The 19,662-nt window shown below is 40.7% G+C and overlaps 1 pseudogene; it reads left to right on the top strand.

The window, feature by feature from the left end:
• Window positions 1-5,961: 5,961 nt before the first annotated feature.
• On the top strand, window positions 5,962-8,255 carry LOC144308909 (G2 and S phase-expressed protein 1 pseudogene; annotated as a pseudogene).
• Window positions 8,256-19,662: the final 11,407 nt, after the last annotated feature.

Here is a 19,662-nt window from a genome sequence, read left to right as displayed (position 1 = left end):
CAGTATGTCATCTGTGAATAGTGAAAGTTTGACTTCTTCCTTACTGATTTGGATGCCTTTATTTCTTTTTGTTGTCTGACTGCTGTGGCAAGAACTTCCAGTACTATGTTGAATAAAAGTGGTGAGAGTGGACATCCTTGTCTTGTTGCTGACCTTAGGGGAAAACTCTCAGTTTTAACCGATTAGGGATGATGTTCACACTGGGTATTATATGTAAGCAATGAATCACTAAATTCTACACCTGAAACCAATTTTACCATATCTGTTAATGAACTAGAATTTATTTATTTTTAAAGATTTTATTTATTTATTTATTCGAGAGAGAGAGAGAGAGAGAGAGAGAGAGGCAGAAACACAGGCAGAGGGAGAAGCAGGCTCCATGCAGGGAGACCAATGTGGGACACTATCCTGGGTCTCCAGGATCACGCCCTGGGCTGAAGGCGGCGCTAAACTGAACTGCTGAGCCACCCGGACTGCCCAATGAACTAGAATTTTTTTTTTAAAGATTTTATTTATTTATTCATGAGAAACACACATCATAACAAGTGCTCTCTTTAATCCCCCAAACCTACTTAACTCATCCCCCCAACCACCTCCCTTCTGGTAAACCATCAGTTTACTTTCTGTAGTTAAGAGTCTGTCAGTTTTTTCTCTCTATTTCTCTCTTTAATATTTTATTTATTTATTAAGAGAGAGAGAGGCGCAGAGACGCAGGCAGAGGGAGAAGCAGGCTCCACGCAGGGAGCCCGACGTGGGACTCGATCCCAGGTCTCCAGGGTCACGCCCTGGGCTGAAGATGGCGCTAAACCGCTGAGCCACCCAGGGATCCCCAATGAACTAGAATTTAAATAAAAACTTGAAATACATTTAAAAAAAAAAACGATGATGTTCGCTGTGGGGTTTTTAGATGGCCTTTAGTATGATGAGGTATGTTCCCTCTAAACCTACATTGTTGAGGGATTATGAATCGATGTTGTATCTTGTCAAGTGTTTTTTCTGCATCTATTGAAATGATCATATGATTCTTAACCTTTCTCATATTAATGTGGTGTCTCAGGTGGATGGATTTGCAAATATGGAAGCACTCTCGCAACCCAGGAATAAATCCCACTTGATCATGGTAAAAGATTTTTAAAATGCATTGTTGGATTCGTTTTGCTAGTTTTTTGTTGAGGATTTTGCATCTATGTTCATCAGAGATATTGGCATGTAGTTCTCTTTTCTACTGGTGTCTTTATTTGGTTTTGATATCAGGATAGTGCTGACCTCAAAGAATGAATTTGGAAGTTTTCCTTCCTTTTCTCTTTTTTGGAATAGTTTGAGAATAGATATTAATATTAACTCTTCTTTAAATGTTTGATAGAATTTGCCTGTGAAGCCATATGGCTCTGGGGTTGTTTGTTGGAAGTTTTTTTTTTTTTTTTTCTCTTTTTTACTGATTTGGTTTCTTTACTGGTTATCAGTCTGTTCAAGTTTTCTATTTCTTCCTGCTTCAGTTTTGGTAATTTATATGTTTTTAGGAATGTATCCATTTCTTCTAGGTTGTCCAATATGTTGGCATATAGTTTTTCATCATATTCTCTTATGATAGTTTATATCTCTGTGGTGTTGATTGTTATTTCTCCTCTCTCACTTATGATTTTATTTATTTTAGTCCTTTCTTTTTTCTGGGTAAGTTTGGCTAGAGGTTTATCAATCTTATTGATTTTTTTTTCAAAGAACCAGCTCCTGGTTTAATTGGCCAGTTCCATTGTTTTTACTTTGTATATCATTTATTTCTGCTCTAATCTTTATTACTTACTTCCTTCTGCCAGTTTTAGGGTTTGTTGTACTTTTCTATCTCCTTTAGGTGTAAGGGTAGGTTGTTTGAGATTTTCCTTGCTTCTTGAGGTAGGCCTGTATTGGTCTAAACTTCTGTTTTAGAACCACTTTTGCTGCATCCCAAAGGTTTTGAACTGTTGTATTTTCTTTCTCATTTGTTTCCATATTTTAAAAATTTCTTTTTTGATTTCCTAGTTGACCCAGTCATTCTTCAGTAGCATGTTCTTTAACCTTCATGTATTTGTGGTCTTTTCAGATTTTTTTCTTGTGGTTGACTTCAAGTTTCATAGCACTGTGGTCAGAAAAGATACGTGGTATGACTTCGAGCTTATTGAATTTGTTGAGGCTTGTTTTGTGGGCTAATGTGTAATCTGTTGAATGTCCACGTGCACTTGAAAAAAATGTGTATTCTGCTGCTTTAGGATGGAATGTTCGGAATACATCTGTTATATCCATCTGTTCTAGTGCGTCATTCAAAGCCATTGTTTCTTTGTTGATTTTCTCTTTAGATGCTCTGTCCATTGATGTAAGTGGGAACGTTAAAGTCCCCTAGTATTATTATTGATTAGTTCTTTTATGTTTGTTATTAACTGTTTTATGTATTATGTATTTATGTATTAACTGTTTTATGTATTATGTATTATGTTATGTATTTGCCCCTATATTAGTTGGATAAATATTTATCATTGTTATATCTTCTTGTTGGATTGACCCACTTATTTATTTAGTTCGTTTTTAAAGATTTTATTTATTTATTCATGAGAGACACAAAGACAGAGACATAGGCAGAGAGAGAAGCAGGCTCCATGCAGGGAGCCCAATGTGGGACTCGATTCCGGGACTCCAGGATCACGCCCCGGGCAGAAGGCAGACGCCCAACTGCTGAGCCACCCAGGCATCCCCTGACCCATTTATTTTTATGTATGTCTTTCTTTGTCTCTTATTACAGTCTTTATTTATTTGTTTATTTATTTATGATGTATTCATTTATTTGAGAGAGAGAGAGAGAGAGCACAAGTGGGAGGGGCAGAGAGAGGGAGAGAGAACCTGAAATAGACTCCATGCTGAGTGCAGAGCTCGACACAGGGCTCAATCCCAGGACCCTGAGATCATGATGCCAGTTGAAACCAAGAATCGAGGCAAAACTGACTGAGCCACCCAGGTGCCCCTACAGTCTTTGTATTAAAGTCTATTTTGTCCAATATAAGTATTATTATCCCAGATTTCTTTTGACATCCATTTGCATGATAGATGTTTCTCCATCCCTTCATTTTCAATCTGTAGGTGTCTTTAAGTCTAAAATGGGTCTCTTATCAAAGGCTATAGATGAATCTTGTGTTTTTTTTTTTAAATCATTCTGTCCCCATCTTTATTTTTTGCATAAATTTTAAAAAATTATTTTCAGAGGTAGAATTTGGTGATTCATAAGTTGCATATAACACCAGTGCTCATTATATCAAGTGCCCTCCTTAATGCCTGTCACCCAATTATCTCTCCCTTCCAACCTCTCCTCCAGCAACCGTTAGTTTGTTTCCTAGAGTTCAGTGTCTCTTATGGTTTGCCTCCCTATTTTAATCTTATTTTATTTTTCCTTCCCTTCCTGCATGTTCATCTGTTTTGTTTCTTAAATTCCACGTATGAGTGAAATCATATGGTTTTGTCTTTCTCTGGCTGACTTATTTTCCTTAGCATAAAACCCTCTAGTTCCATCCACGTCATTGCAAATGGCAAGATTTCATCCTTTTGATGGCTGAGTGATATTCCATTTATATACATATATCACATCTTCTTTAGTCATTTGCCGATGGACATCTGGGCTCTTTCCATATTTTGGCTACTGTGGACATTGCTGCTATAAACATTGGGTGCATGTACGCTTTTGAATCACTATGTTTGTATCCCTTGGATAAGTAACTAGTAGTGCAATTGCTAGACTATAGGGTAGTTCTATTTTTAACTTTTTGAGGAAAATCCCTACTGTTTTCCTGAGTGGCTGCACCACTTTGCATTCCCACCAACAGTGCAAGAGGGTTCCCCTTTCTCTGCATCCTTGACATCTATTGTTTCCTGAGTTGTTATTTTTTAGCCATTTTGACCAGTGTGAGGTGGTATTTATTTCATTGTGGTTTTGTTTTGTATTTCCCTGATGTGGAATGATGGTGAAAATTTTTACATGTGCCTGCTAGCCATTTCTGTTTCTTCTTTGGAGAAGTGTCTGTTCATGTCTTCTGCCCATTACTTGACTGGATTTTTGTTTTGTTTGTTTTTTTTGGGTGTTGAGTTTGATAAGTTCTTAATAGATTTAGATACTAGCTCTTTATCTGCTATGTCCTTTGCAAATATCTTCTCCCACTCCATAGGATGCCTTTTAGTTTTGTTCATTGTTTCCTTTGCTGTACAAAAGCTTTTTATCTTGATGAAGTCCCAATAGTTCATTTTTGCTTTTGTTTCCCTTGCCTCTGGAGATGTCTCTAGCCAGAATTTGCTGCAGCTGAGGTCATAGAGGTTGTTACCTGTGTTCTCCTCAAGAATTTTGGTGGGGGATCCCTGGGTGGTGCAGCGGTTTAGCGCCTGTCTTTAGCCCAGGGTGCGATCCTGGAGACCCGGGATCGAATCCCACGTTGGGCTCCCGGTGCATGGAGCCTGCTTCTCTCTCTGCCTCTCTCTCTCTCTCTGTGTGTGACTATCATAAATAAAAATTAAAAAAAAGAATTTTGATGGACTTCTGTCTCATATTTAGGTCTTTCATTCATTTTGAATTTATTTTTGTGTATGATGTAAGAAAGTGGTCCAGTTTCATTCTTCTGCAGGTGGCCATCCAATTTTCCCAACACCATTTGTTGAAGGGACTTTTTCCATTGGATATTCTTTCCTGCTTTGTCAAAGATTAGTTGGCCATAGAGTTGAGGGTTCATTTCTGGGTTCTGTCTTCTGTTCTATTGATCTGTGTGTCTGTGTTTGTGCTGGTATCATACTGTCTTGATGATTAAAGCTTTGTAATAGCTTGAAGTCCACAATTACAATGCCACCAGGTTTGGTTTTCTTTTTCAACATTCCTTTAGCTATTCAGGGTCTTTTCTGGTGCCATACAAATTTTGGCATATATAATGCTGAAGTGAGCATTCCATATGAATTTTAGAATTGTTTGTCCTGCCTCTGTGAAAAAATGCTGGTGGTATTTTGGTACAGATTGCATTGAAAGTATAGATTGCTCTGGGTAGCATAGATGTTTTAACCATATTTGTTCTTCCAATCCATGAGCATGGAATATTTTCCCATTTCTTTGTGTCTTCCTAAATTTCTTTCGTAAGTATTCTTTGGTTTTCAGAGTATAGACCTCTTTGGTTAGGTTTATTCCTAGGCAGTTTTATGGTTTTTGGTACAATTATAAATGAATTGATTCTTTGATTTCTCTTTCTGCTGCTTCATTGTTAGTATGTAGAAATGTAACAGACTTCTGCATGTTGATTTTATATCCTGCAACTTTGCTGATTTTCTGTTATCACTTCTAGCAATTTTTTGGTAGAGTCTTCCCACATAGAGTACCATGTCATCTACAAAGAGTGAAAATTCGACTTTTTTTTTTTTTTGCTAATTCTATGCCTTTTATTTCTTTTTGTTATCTGATTGTTGAGGCTAGGACTTCCAGTACTATGTTGAACAACAGTGGTGAGAGTTGACATCCTTGTCATGTTCCTGACCTCAGAAGGGAAGAGCTCTCTGTTTTTCTCCATTGAGGATATTTGCTGTGGGTCTTTTTTTTTTAAGATTTTATTTATTCATGAGAGACACACAGAGAGAGGCAGAGACATAGGCAGAGGGAGAAGCAGGCTGCCTGGGGAGAGCCTGATGTGGGATTTGATCCCAGGATCCTGGGAACACTACCCAAGCTGAAGTCAGTTGCTCAACCACTGAGCCACCCAGGCATCCCTCTGTGGGTTTTTTGTATATGGCGTCTAGGATGTTGAGGTATGCTCCCTTATCCCCACATTGCAGAGGGTTTTTTTTTTTTTTAATCAAGAAAGGATGCTGGTGTCGCCATCACCCGGTGACTCCGTGACAGTCCTCACCATAGAAAGAGGACACATTGGCCTCGTGCCTTCAGCCAGCCTGCCAACCAGCCAGCCAGGAGAAGCAGAGATGGATGTTCCCAAGGAGGATGACATTTTTCTCTTCACTGATGAAAAATTTGACTTCGATATTTCATTATCTTTTTGAAGTGCAAATGAACATGAAGTCTTCTTTGGACATGTTGAGCATAAAGAAAGATGTGTCGCTGGGACACCTGGGTGGCTCAGTGGTTGAGCGTCTGCCTTCAGCTCACGGTGTGATCCTGGAGTCCCGGGATCGAGTCCTACATTGGGCTCCCTGCATGGAGCCTGCTTCTCCTTCTGCCTGTGTCTTTGCCTCTCTCTCTCTGTGTCTCTCATGAATAAATCTTTAAAAAAAGGAAAGATGTGTTGTTGCCAGCTTGGAAATCATCAAAGAACCTCTTTTGCCAGCCTTGGAATGTCACTTCACCTGGAGTTCTCTCACTGGGGAAAAATTTGTGGAAGTGTATAAAGAAGCTCACTTATTGGCCTTACAGATACAAAGCAAAAGCAAAAACAAGGCAGCCCAAGATGTCATAGCTGAAGAACTTTGGAGCCAGGGCGTGGAGAGATTTATACAGGAATCAAAAAATAAACCTCTTTGAGAAAGAAAGTGAAATGAAGAAAAGCCCCTAGTCAGTTAAGAGGGAGACAAATTACCCATCAGACAGCCCCTTGGGGGGCCTGCTGCTTTGGGGAACCCCTCTGGCGCCCTGCCAAGCTCCACCCAGGCTGGCCTTGCCCTAACACAGGGATCCCCACGCTCACTCTGCTCTTCTTTGCCGGTGGAACCAAGAAATGCTCACCCTCCACACTAGGCAGAGACTCAGAAAATGGTCATCAGCAAATTGGTGCCCCCTGGAGCTTCGTCTGTGAGAGGGAAAAACATTCATGTGGCCACGGAGCAGCCTATGAAAAGGATACCAGCTAGTCCTTCCAGTATGAAAATCCTAAATGAAAAGGAATCCCACAGGGATGTGCCCCCTGGCAAGTCCAGTGCTGCTCGAGAGCTTGCCAGCCTTCCAGCTGGTGGAAACCATTGGGTCCAAAGCAGGTGATCCCTCCCTATTCCAAACAAGTTGGGGCTGAAGAAAACCCTATTGAAACCACATGGTTGTGCTGGTGGTCTTTCGAGAAAGTCCTCTTCGTCAGGGTCCATTTGGGTTGTGATTTGCAGCGCGTGTGCCTCTCCAGCAGCCCGCAGAGCTAGATCAAATGAACCTGCAAGGACTCCTGCAAGCAGTTCCCCGCCGCGGTCAAACCCCAGCGAGTCATACAAAAACACCACCTGCCATGCCGCGGCAGCCTCTGCAGGCAGGCCCTGCGGGGGAGTCCTGAGGCGGGGCAAGCGCCGCGGTGGCTGAGGGGACGGCATACCCGGCTAAGGCTCCTAGCCTAGCGGCTCTCAGTAGAGCCGGGATGCCAGAACCAAACTGGAGGCCCAAGACCGAGTCCCCACTCCAGCGGGTCACAGCCCTCTCAGTTGGATACAGTCGGGCGTGCAAGGAGGCGTGACTCCTACCTACAATGCGAGACGCTGGCTCTGCCCACCCCTACAAGTCAATTTAAGTTCCCCAAGTTTTAGCGCGACGCCCAAGTCCTGTGGGATACAGAGGCCGCAATCCTGTACGTTGCGATGGGGAGGGTGGTTGTCCACAGCACGGCTGCTAGAGGCTCGCAAAGCCTCCTAAGCAGTACAAGGACGCCCGTGAGTACGAAGCATGCGTCAGCTCTGCCCACACCTGCCAGCCGTCGGCTCTCTGGTCTTCCACTGGTGACCCCTAAAACTGTGAGCTCTGGTTTTGCCCCTCTGTGCGTCGGCTCCACCGCGTTCTTCCGAGCCCCGGAAAAAAAAAATCTTGCGTGAGAGCTGCACCCACGAGGGAGCGCCACAGATAAGCTGCCTCTAAGTGCGAGGACTCGTCGCCTGATTGGCCTTTCTCCCCTCTGTTGGCTGTGCCACAACAGGCACTTAACTCTTCTCCAGAAAAGGGGGACTTGACTTTTTCAAAAACTATAAGCACGGAAGCAGTGCTGGATGCAGCCCTGCCTCTCAAGGACTTCAAGGTGGATCAACTTGCCATCACTCCGAAAGCTGAAAGCACAGCCCTGGTCGACTTCCCTCTTGTTGACTTTGGCAATACTCCGGAAGCAAACGCCACTCTGGGATCTGAGAGCAAAGCTCCGATCGGCCTACTGATAAACACTCCGGATGTGAACAGAAACACGGTGTCCAAGCCTCCCCATGAGGTGGCACAGCTGATAGACTTAGCTATTCCTCTGATTCAGCTGAGTCCTACAGCCTATGTGGAAACCATAGATTCTCCACTTCTCCAGTTCTGAGTAGAATACAGTTCTTTGCACTTTACTCTTTGTTAAAAGAACGGTCAGTCCTAAGGTGGTTTTCAACCCTTAGAAATAAATTTTAGGGGCAGCCCGGGTGGCTCAGCGGTTTAGCGCCGCCTTCAGCCCAGGGTGTGATCCTGGAGACCCTGAATCGAGTCCCACGTCAGGCTTCCTGCATGGAGCCTGCTTCTCCCTCTGCTTGTGTCTCTGCCTCTCTCTCTCTCTCTCTCTCTCTCTCTGTCTCTCATGGATAAATAAATAAAATCTTTAAAAAAAAGAAAGAAATTTTAGGAGAAATTGTATTGGGGGGGAAAACACCAACTCTCGGTAAAAGTCCAGAGCCTGGAGGGCATGCTGCGGGACAGGGGGTGTTTGGGGCTCCGGAAGGCCACTGCTGTCCAGCAGCTCCCCCTTCTGCTGCCCCGAGCACCCAGCAGGAGCATGGAGTTGCAGTGGCTCCAGATGAAGAACATTGTTTTGAATCTTTTGTATGTAAAATAGCAAGTGACTATTTTTAAATTTAAGTTTGTATGAAAACTTAAATATTATAGGCTTACATTAAATTGTAGAATAAATGAAAATGTATTAAAGCACACATACAAAAGAAAGGATGCTGTATTTTGTCAAATGCTTTTTCTGCATCTATGGAAAGGATTATACGGTTTGTGTCCTTTTATTAATGTGGTATATGATGTTGATTGATTTGCGGATGTTAAACCACCCCTACAGCCCAGGAATAAATTCAAGTCTTCGTCATGGTGAATAATCCTTAGGATGTACTTTTGGATTCTACTAGCTAGTATCTTGGTGAGAATTTCTGTGTCTATATTCATGAGGGATATTGGTCTGTAATTCTCCTTCTTAGTGGAGTCTTTGTCTGGTTTTGGGATCCAGGTAATGCTGGCCTCATAGAATGGGCTTGGAAGTTTGCCTTCTATTTCTTTTGGAACAGTTACAGAAGAATAGATATTAATTCTTCTTTAAGTGTTTGGTAGAATTCCCCTGGGAAGCCATCTGGCCCTGGACTCTTGTTTGCTGGGAGATTTTTTATTACTGATTCAATTTCTTTGTTGGGAGATTTTTTATTACTGATTCAATTTCTTTGCTGTTACGGGTCTGTTCGGGTTCTGATTCTTCCTGCTTCTGTTTTGGTTCTATGTTTCTAGGAATTTATCCATTTCTCCCAGATTGCCTAATATGTTGGCATATAATTGCTCATAATATTCTCTTATAATTGTATTTCTGCAGTGTTGGTTGGGATCTCTCCTTTCATTCATGATTTTATTTATTTGGGTTCTTCCTCTTTTCTTTTTGAAAGAATAGATCACATACTGGGTCACAAATCAGGACTCAGATGGTACAAAAAGACTGAGATCATAGCATGCATATTTTTAGACCACATGCTATGAAACTTGAAGTCAACCATGAGAAAAAAATTGGGAATAACCACGCATACATAGAGTTTAAAGAATATCCTACTAAAGAACGAATGGGTCGACCAGAAAATTACAGAAGAAATTTTTAAAAACACATGGAAGAAAATGAAAAACATGACAGTTCAGAACCTTTGGGATGCAGCAGGTGCAGTCCTAAGAGGGAAGTATATAGCAGTACAGGCCTTCCTCAAGAAATAAGAAAGGTCTTGGGGCACCTGGGTGGCTCAGTCGATTAGGCATCTGCCTTCAGCTCTGGTCATGATCCTGAGGTCCTGGGATTGAGCACCACATGGGGCTCCCTGCTCAGTGGAAAGCTTACTTCTCCCTCCTCCTCTCCCTCTGCCTTCTGCTCCCCCTGTTTGTGTGCTATTTCTCTGTCAAATAAATGAATAAAATCTTAACAAAAATGAAATAAGAAAGTTCTCAAATAGACTACCTAAACTTACACCTAAAGGAGCTGGCAAAAGAGCAGCAAATAAAGCCTAAATCTGGCAGAAAAGAAATAATAAGGTTAGTGCAGGAATCAATGATACAGAAATTAAAAAACAAACAGTAAAACAGATCAATGAAACTAAGAGCTGCTTTTCTGAAAGAATTAACAAGATTGATAAACCCCTAGCCTCTGATGGATATTTAAAATGGTTTTATTTTTCTCTAATAAAAAGCAGCAGCAAACATACCAGTAGGAGTTTCCTGAGCTGTCATGTGTCTCTAGGTGAACACTTTGAAAGTGGGTTGCTGGGGTATGGACATTTGAAATTTCAATACATACTGCCAAGTTGCCTTTCAAAAGCATTATGCCAATTTTCATTCTCATCAGCAGTATTTCTTCATGTTTCCTCAGACTCTAACTTTTAAACTGTTTACCGGTCTGATGGATGGAAAAAAATGGTAACTTATGTTTATTTGTTTTAAATTTTCATTGTATCATTGCTAGTGAAGTTGAATATCATTTCATATGTTTTTTAGCCCATCCTTTATGAACTGCTTGTAAACTTTGTTTAGGTTTTCTTACAGCATTGTCTTTTCCATATTGAGTTGTAGGAGTCATTTCTAGTTCTGGATATTCACCCTTTATCTATTATGCATGTTGCTGATATTATTCCATAATATGTAACATGTTTATGGTTTGTGTTATCATACAGAAGTTTTAAATGTTTGTATAGTGATTTGATTATATCAGCCTTTTTCTTCTGTTGTTTTTTTCTGTTTTGTTTACTATTAGAAGGCCTTTCTTGGGATGCCTGAGTGGCTCAGTGGTTGAGCATCTGCCTTTGGCTCAGGGCGTAGTCCCAGTTTGGGAATCAAGTTCCACATCAGGTTGCCTGTGAGGAGACTGCTTCTTCCTCAGCCTATGTCTCTGCCTCTCTCTGTGTCTCTCATGAATAAATAAATAAAATCTTTTTTCTAAAAAAAGGTCTTTCTTATCCAAGGCAACAACCATTTTCTCTTTTTCTCCTTCTGTTATAGTGCTTTCCATTTATGTCTTTTATCTACCTTAAACTCATTTCCTTCTCAAACCTTTGTGCTTTTCCTATCTAGATACTCTCTTCCCCAGACCTTCCTATGGCTGACACCTTCAGCACTTGGTTCAACTACTTGTTCTTCCAGAAGGCCTTCCCGACTACCCTAACTAAACTGACCACCCACTCTCCATTAATATGTACCTTAGTTCATTACCTTCATTTCTTTTCTTTTTTAAAAAGATTTTATTTATTTATTCATGAGAGACACAGAGACATAGGCAGAGGAAGAAGAAAGCTCCCTGCAGGGAGCCTGATGGGGGACTCTATCCCAGGACCCCGGGATCATGACCTAAGTTGAAGGCCAGACGCTCAACCATTGAGCCACCCAGGTGCCTCGATTTATTTTCTTCATAGATCACCTCTCCAAAGTTATCTATTTGTTGTGTCTCTTTAGATTGTAAACTCCATAAGAGTAGGGATTTTCTCTTGTTCCCAGCTCCTAGAATACTTTTAGAGTTTATTCTAGTGAATTTGACATGATATAGGGGTAAAGTAAGTTTTCCCTAAATGGATAGCTGGTTGTTTCAACACCGACTCCCTTTTTAAAAGAGAATTATTTCAGTCATCCTGTTTTTCTACTTCTACTAAATACTGAGTGAGTCAAGAATGGTTATAATTATTATTCAGTACAGTGATTCTCAACGTTGGTGGTATATTAGGATCATACTTAAAGATGTTTTTAAAATTTAGATATAGAGTATGTATTAGTTTTTTAGGGCTATCATAACAAAGTACCACAAACTGGATAGCATAAAACCATAGAAATTTATTATCTCACTGTTCTGGAGGTGAGAAGTCCAGAATCAAGGTGTTGGCAGGCCATGCTGTTTCTAAAAGCCCTAGCAGAGCATCCTTCCTTTCTTTCTAGCTTTTGGTGGTTGCAATCCTTGACATTCCTTGGCTTGTAGATGTATCACTATGCCTCCACCATCACATGGTGTTCTCCCTGTGTGCCTGAATTTCCCTTTTCTTATGAGGACCCCAATCATTGGATTAAGATCCACCCTATGACCTCATTTTAACATGATTACATCCTCATAGGTGATATTTCTGAATAAGGTTAAAATCACAGGCTCTGGGTGAATGTGAATCTTGGGGACATACTATTCAACCCCCTACAGAGTGTCACATTTTATAAAATCTGCTTCACTAGGTCTGGAGTGGAGGCCTCGTATACTTAATTTTTAAGAGCTTCATTGACTTGAGTTCACCTGAAAGGTAAATATGGGAAAAAAAAATAGAACATTTCTTTTTTTTTTTTTTTTTTTTAAGATAAGAAAATAGAACATTTCTAAAAAAAGAAAGAGAGAGAGAAAGAAACAAAACGAAAGTGAGAGAAAACTAGTTCTGTCAGATATTAAAAATACTACAGAAGTAAAATGATTCATACAGTATAGAACAAAAAATGAATTAGATCAATGGAACAAGTAGATTCCACAAGTAGACCCAAATACATAAAGGAATTTAGTTTATGATAAATGTGGCAATTGAAATTAGTGGGGAGAAAAAAGGCTTATTCCATAAATAGTGCTCAGACAACTGGCTATTTGTTGTTGGGGCAGGGGACGGAGTATCCTTACCTTACTCCTTGTACCAAAATATAATTCTAGATGGATCAGAAGTGGAAAAGGAAAAAAAATGAAAACAAAATTCTAGAAGAAAAGATGGATGTACTTAGGAATAGGGAATGCCCCCCCCCCCTTTTTTTTATGATAGTCCACAGAGAGAAGAGAAAGAGGCAGAGACACAGGCAGAAGGAGAAGCAGGCTCCATGCACCGGGAGCCGGACGCGGGACTCGATCCCGGGTCTCCAGGATCACGCCCTGGGCCAAAGGCAGGCGCCAAACCGCTGCGCCACCCAGGGATCCCAGGGAATGCCCTTTTAAAGCAGACTCCCAAACCCAGATGCCATTAAAGGAAACTATTGATAGATTTGTGTCATAAAAGTTAAAAGCTTCGTGAGACAAAAATACCATAAACAAATTCAAAAGATCAACAGAGCTGGGAAAACATATTTGCAACATATATGACCAAGGGCTAGTTTCTTTAATTTACAATAAGTTCAGAAAAAAAAAATCAACATGAAAAAGGCAAAACCCAATAGGAAAATGAGCTAAAGAATAAGCAAGTAATTTACAAAGGAAAACATATATACATCAATACAGATTTGAAAAGATGTTCAGTCTCATCCATGAGGCATATGAGAAGTATATTTCTTATGTATTATGTAAGAAATATAAATCGAAACAATAAAACTCCATCTTCACCTATCATTTTGGGAAGCATTTAAAGTTTGATTATATGCAGAGCAAGTGAGGATATGAGAAAATAGATACACACTGCTGGTGAGACCATAAGTTGGTGCAGCTTTTTACAGGTACAAATTGGCAATATTTATCAAAATAGAACATGTACATATTCTTTGACTAAGTGGGTGGACTTTGCTAGAGTATTCACAGCAATAGTTTCCTACTTTTTCCTTTCTACCAATTCATGGTTTTTATTTGTGTATCTATTCTTCCCACTCATAGTCCATGTATTATGGGGTAAACTGATTCTAGTATGTCTGGCCACAGACATTATTACTTCAGGGGAGATTTGTAATGTAAGCCAGCCAATTAGGGTGCACCCTGGGAGTCCTGCTCATATGAAAGACTGGATCAGAAGTTTTTGCTGAACTTAAAGGAAGAGACTGTGTCCATGGCCACTGGCAGCCATCTCATGGTTACCTTGCCTACAGCGATGTTTCTCAGCCTTTAGTGTGCATCAGAATTACCTAGTCTGTTAAAACACAAATTGCTTATCTCCATCCTCAGAATTTCAAATTCTGTAGATCTGAGGTAGGAACCAAGAATTCCCTTTTGTAAGAAGTTCCCAGATGCTGCTGAGGCTGCTGGTCCAGGGATTGCACTTAAAAATCTACTTGGATAAAGTAGGGATTGCAGAACATGGAAACTAAAAGAAACTGAGTGGCTCAGTTTCTTTTTTTTCTCAGTGGCTTTTTTTTTAACTTGCTAAACAGAAGCATCTAATCATTATACTCAGTAATCTTGCCATTAAAAATGTACCCTATGGATATCATTGCAGAAGTTCACCAAAACATATGCCCCTGGATGATCATTGCAGCCTTGTTTGTAATAGCTAAAACTGGAAGCAATCAAAGCACTTCTCCATAGGGAACTGATCTGATAAAATCATCCATCTAATGGAATACTATGTAGTATTAGAAATTATGAAAGTCTGCGTATGCTCATAAAGAAATATCTCTAAGATACATTAAGTATAAAAAATTATGATGACTCAGTGGGAGTAATTTATGCTTTTTAAACAAAAAGAGTAAACAGATGAATATATGCAGGTATATGCTTAGTTATTTCCTGGAAAGTTAATTACTTCCCGGAAGATTAATTCTAAGAATGGCTATATTTGAGAATGGTTGGGATTGGGGTGGTGCTAGAAGTTTCTGGCATCACTTTGTGCATTTTTATTGTTTTAATTATCTATCTTTAGGTAAATTTTCCTGTTTTAAAAAAAGAAAATGTCATTTGGAGTTATCTGAGCAAGGCATGGGCCAATTTTAGCTTTTTTCTTTGTATTTCTGTATTGAAAATACAACTAATAAATGTTATATTCTTTTTAAAAAAATTAAATCATGAAAAAGTAAATGGAAAATTGAAGACTTCTCAGGTATTCAACCAGACTTGAGTGCCACTGTCATGGTGCATAGGTTATAAACTGGTGGGCACCTCTACCTATCCAGATTAAGCCTCAGCTAGGGAGTTGTTTATTGTACCTTCGTATGCATATGAATCACCTAGGGATCGTTTTAAAATGCAGATTCTGATTGAGTAGATCTGAGGTGGGTCTCAATATTCTGCATTTCTAATAGGCCCCCAAAAGGTGCTACTATTGCTGGACCACTGGTCAAACTTTGATAGCAAGAAAAAAGGAGGTGAAGAGGAGGAAGAAAAAGGAAGCATCTGAGTGGGCTGTGAAGATGGGGAGGAAGGGACAGATATGACACTGCAGCAGAATGATCAGATATGGTGGATGAGGAGAATCTGGGATGATGAGGTTTCTGGCCTGGGTGATGAGGATAGTGGTGACATTAACCAGAAGTAGGGGAATCAAGCTGGAGATAGGAGGAGAAATAGGAAACAATGTAGGATTGGTAGCAAGTCTTCATATTTAAACACAATGAGGTATGCTTTTTTGGGGGGAGTTTGCTGGACTTGCCCAGCAGATCATTTGAACTCATTTGAACTCCTCAGTAGAGTTCAGTTAGAGGTAGATTTGGAAGTCATCTATATAAAGGTAAGAGTTGAAGCCATGGGAAGGGATGAATCTCACCAAGGAGAAAGAATACTGAGAAGATGGCTGAGAATAGAAACTCTAAGGCTTATTTTAAGAGACAGACTAAGGGAGGAAATGAAGAAGAAATCAGAGAGGCAGTACAGAAGACTAGATATTCCGAAAAAGATTAGATATTCTGAAGAGGACTAGATATTCTGGCCTCCTACAACCAGAGCAACTTGATCCTGCATAAAATACAATTTGTACTGTATTGCTGGATATGTGAATTGGCAACTACTGCATAGTAAACCATCCTCAAACTCAGTGGCTTGAAACCAAATCATTTATTATTGTTTATGAATCTATGGGTTGGCTGCATATCTCTGCTGTTGGACCAGGCTTGGCTGGTCTTGGCTAGGCTTGTGTACTTGTGGTCTGCTGGTGGGTTGGCTGGGGTTAACAGGTCTAGGATGGTCTTGTCTGGTATAGCTGGACAACTGGACAACGGGGTCTCATCTTCCAGAAGGCTAGTCCAGGCTTGTTCTCATGGTAGTTCCAGGGGTTCAAGAGTGAGCGGAAGCATGCAAGCCTTCTTGAGGCCTATGCTAAGAACTGGCATAATTATCACTTCTGCAAAAGTCTATATAGGCCAAAACAAAACCTAGTCCAGATTTGAAGGGTGGAGAAACCTATCCATCTCTTAGTGGGAGGAGCTGTAGAAAGTATAGATACAGGAAGATGTGAACAAGTATGGCCATTTTTGTATTCAATTAATCATGCTGGATTTGTCAGAAGTAAAAGGAGTCTTTAGAGGACAAGCAAACAAACAAATAAATCTATGATAATGACAGTTAACAAATCTCAGTGAGCTGGCTGCGGGAACGGAGCACTTGAGAAAACTTCCAAAAATGGAATAGCAGTATATCCTTGGAAATTTGAGGTGTTGTTACTGGATGGAACAAGGAAAGGTTGCTGGTTAGGTAGGAAAACAAACAAATAGACACCTGCCACAGAATCTAAGAGTCTAGCATTTTTCATTGGAAAATTCTACAAATACTTTATTTTTTATTTTTATGTTTTAGATGTTATTTACTCACGAGAGACACAGAGAGAGGCAGAGACATAGGCAGAGGGAAGAGAAGCAGGTTCCATGCAGGGAGCCTTATGTGGGACTCGATCCCGGAACTCCGGGATCCTGCCCTGAGCTGATGGCAGACAACCAGAGCCACCCAGGTGTCCCTCTACAAATACATTAAATTAACAATGAATAGTTTTGGTCTTTCTGGTCCTAGAAACTAGTATGCTCATGGGCTGACTTTAGAGTGTGAACTGAGACTCAAAACCAGTATGCCAACCATGTCTTCTTAATGTACTGAAGGTATTTTCACTTCCTAATGGAAGCTTTTTAAAATTTATTTTATTTTTATTTTTTTAAAAGATTTTATTTAGCCATCCATTAGAGTCACACACACAGAGAGAGAGGCAGAGACACAGGCAGAGGGAGAATCAGGCTCCATGCAGGGAGCCCGACACGGGACTCGATCCCAGGTCTCCAGGATCATGCCCTGGGCTGAAGGCGGCGCTAAACCGCTGAGCCACCCGGGCTGCCCTCCATTAGCTTTTTTTAAAATCAGAGTTCAATTTTCAACATGTAGCATATCAGCCACTGCTCATCCCATCAAGTTCCCCCCTCAGTGCCTGTCACCCATTCACCCCAACCCCCCACCCACCTCCCTTTCCACTACCCCTTATTCGTTTCCCAGAGATAGGAGTCTCTCATGTTCTGTCACCCTCACTGATATTTCCCACTCATTTTCTCTCCTTTCCCCTTTATTCCCTTTCACTATTTTTTATATTCCCCAAAGGAATGAGACCATATAATGCTTGTCCTTCTCTGACTGACTTGCCTCACTCAGCATAATACCCTCCAGTTCCATCCACGTTGAAGCAAATGGTGGGTATCTGTTATTTCTAATGGCTGAGTAGTATTCCATTGTATACACACACCACATCATCTTTATCCATTCATCTTTCGATGGACACTGAGGCTCCTTGCACAGTTTGGCTATTGTGGACATTGCTGCTAGAAACATTGGGGTGCAGGTGTCCCGACGTTTCACTGCCTCTGTATGTTTGGGGTAAATCCCCAGCAGTACAATTGCTGGGTCGTAGGGCAGGTCTATTTTTAACTCTTTGAGGAACCTCCACACAGTTTTCCAGAGTGGCTGCACCAGTTCACATTCCCACCAGCAGTGCAAGAGGGTTCCCCTTTCTCCACATCCTCTCCAACATTTGTTGTTTCCCGTCTTGTTACTTTTCCCCATTCTCACTGGTGTGAGGTGGTATCTCATTGTGGTTTTGATTTGTATTTCCCTGATGGCAAATGATGCGGAGCATTTTCTCATGTGTTTGTTGGCCATGTCTGTGTCTTCCTCTGTGAGATTTCTGTTCAGGTCTTTTGCCCATTTCATGATCGGATTGTTTATATCTTTGCTGTTGAGTTTAATAAGTTCTTTACAGGTCTTGGATACTAGCCCTTTATCTGATATGTCATTTGCAAATATCTTCTCCCATTCTGTAGGTTGTCTTTTAGTTTGTTGACTGTTTCTTTGGCTGTGCAGAAGCTTTTTATCTTGAAGACCCAATAATTCATTTTTACTTTTGTTACCCTTGCCTTCATAGGTGTATCGGGCAAGAAGTTCCTGTGGCCAAGTTCAAATAGGGTGTTGCCTGTGTTCTCTTCTAGGATTTTGACGGATTCTTGTTTCACATTTAGATCTTTCATCTGGGGATCCCTGGGTGGCCCAGCGGTTTAGTGTCTGTCTTCGGCCCAGGGCGTGATCCTGGGGTCCCAGGATCAAGTCGCGCATTGGGCTCCCTGCGTGGAGCCTGCTTCTCCCTCTGCCTGTGGCTCTGCCTCTCTCTGTGTCTCACATGAATAAATAAATAAAATCTTTTTTAAAAAAGGATCTTACATCCATTTTGAGTTTATCTTTGTGAATGGTGTAAGAGAATGGTCTAGTTTCATTCTTCTGCATGTGGCTGTCCAATTTTCCCAGCACCATTTATTGAAGAGACTGTCCTTCTTCCAGTGGATAGTCTTTCCTGCTTTGTTGAATATTAGTTGACCAAAGAGTTGAGGTCCCATTTCTATATTCTCTATTCTGTTCCATTGATCTATGTGTCTACTTTTGTGCCAGTACCACACTGTCTTGATGACCACAGCTTTGTGGTACAACCTGAAATCTGTCATTGTGATGCCCCCGGCTCTCGTTTTCTTTTTCAATATTCCCCTGGCTATTCAGGGTCTTTTCTGATTCCACACAAATCTTAAGATGATTTGTTCCACTCTCTGAAGAAAGTCCATGGTATTCTGATAGGGATTGCATTAAATGTGTAAATTGCCCTGGGTAGCATTGAGATTTTCACAATATTAATTCTTCCAATCAATGAGCGTGGAATATTTTTCCATCTCTTTGGATCTTCCTCCATTTCTTTCAGAAGTGTTCTGTAGTTTTTAGGGAATAGATCCTTTACCTCTGTGGTTAGGTTTATTCCTAGGTATTTTATGCTATTTGGTGCAATTGTAAATGGGAATGACTCCTTAATTTCTCTCTCTTCAGTCTCATTGTTAGTGTATAGAAATGCCACTGATTTCTGGACATTGATTTTGTATCCTGCCACACTGCCGAATTGCTGTATGAGTTCTAGCAATCTTGGAGTGGAGTCTTTCGGGTTTTTTATGTACAGTATCATGTCATCTGCAAAGAGGGAGAGTTTGACTTCTTCTTTGCCAACTTGAATGCCTTTTGTTTCTTTTTGTTGCCTGATTGCTGAGACTAGGACTTCTAGTCCTATGTTGAATAGAAGTGGTGAAAGTAGACATCCGTGTCGTGTTCCTGATCTTAGGAGAATGGCACCCAGTGTTTCCCCATTGAGAATGATATTGGCTGTGGGCTTTTCATTGATGGCTTTTAAGATGCTGAGGAATGTTCCCTCTATCCCTACACTCTTCAGAGTTTTGATCAGGCCTGGATGCTGTCAAATGCTTTCTCTGCATCTATTGAGAAGATCCTATGGTTCTTGTTTTTTCTCTTGTGGATATGATCTATCACGTTGATTGCTTTGCGAGTGTTGAGCAAGCCTTGC

The sequence above is a fragment of the Canis aureus genome, chromosome X (assembly GCF_053574225.1).
Source record: "Canis aureus isolate CA01 chromosome X, VMU_Caureus_v.1.0, whole genome shotgun sequence".
In the NCBI taxonomy this organism is placed as follows: Eukaryota; Metazoa; Chordata; class Mammalia; order Carnivora; family Canidae; genus Canis; species Canis aureus.
The sequence above is the reverse complement of the archived record's forward strand: the minus strand, read 5'-3'. Positions and strand labels throughout refer to the sequence as shown.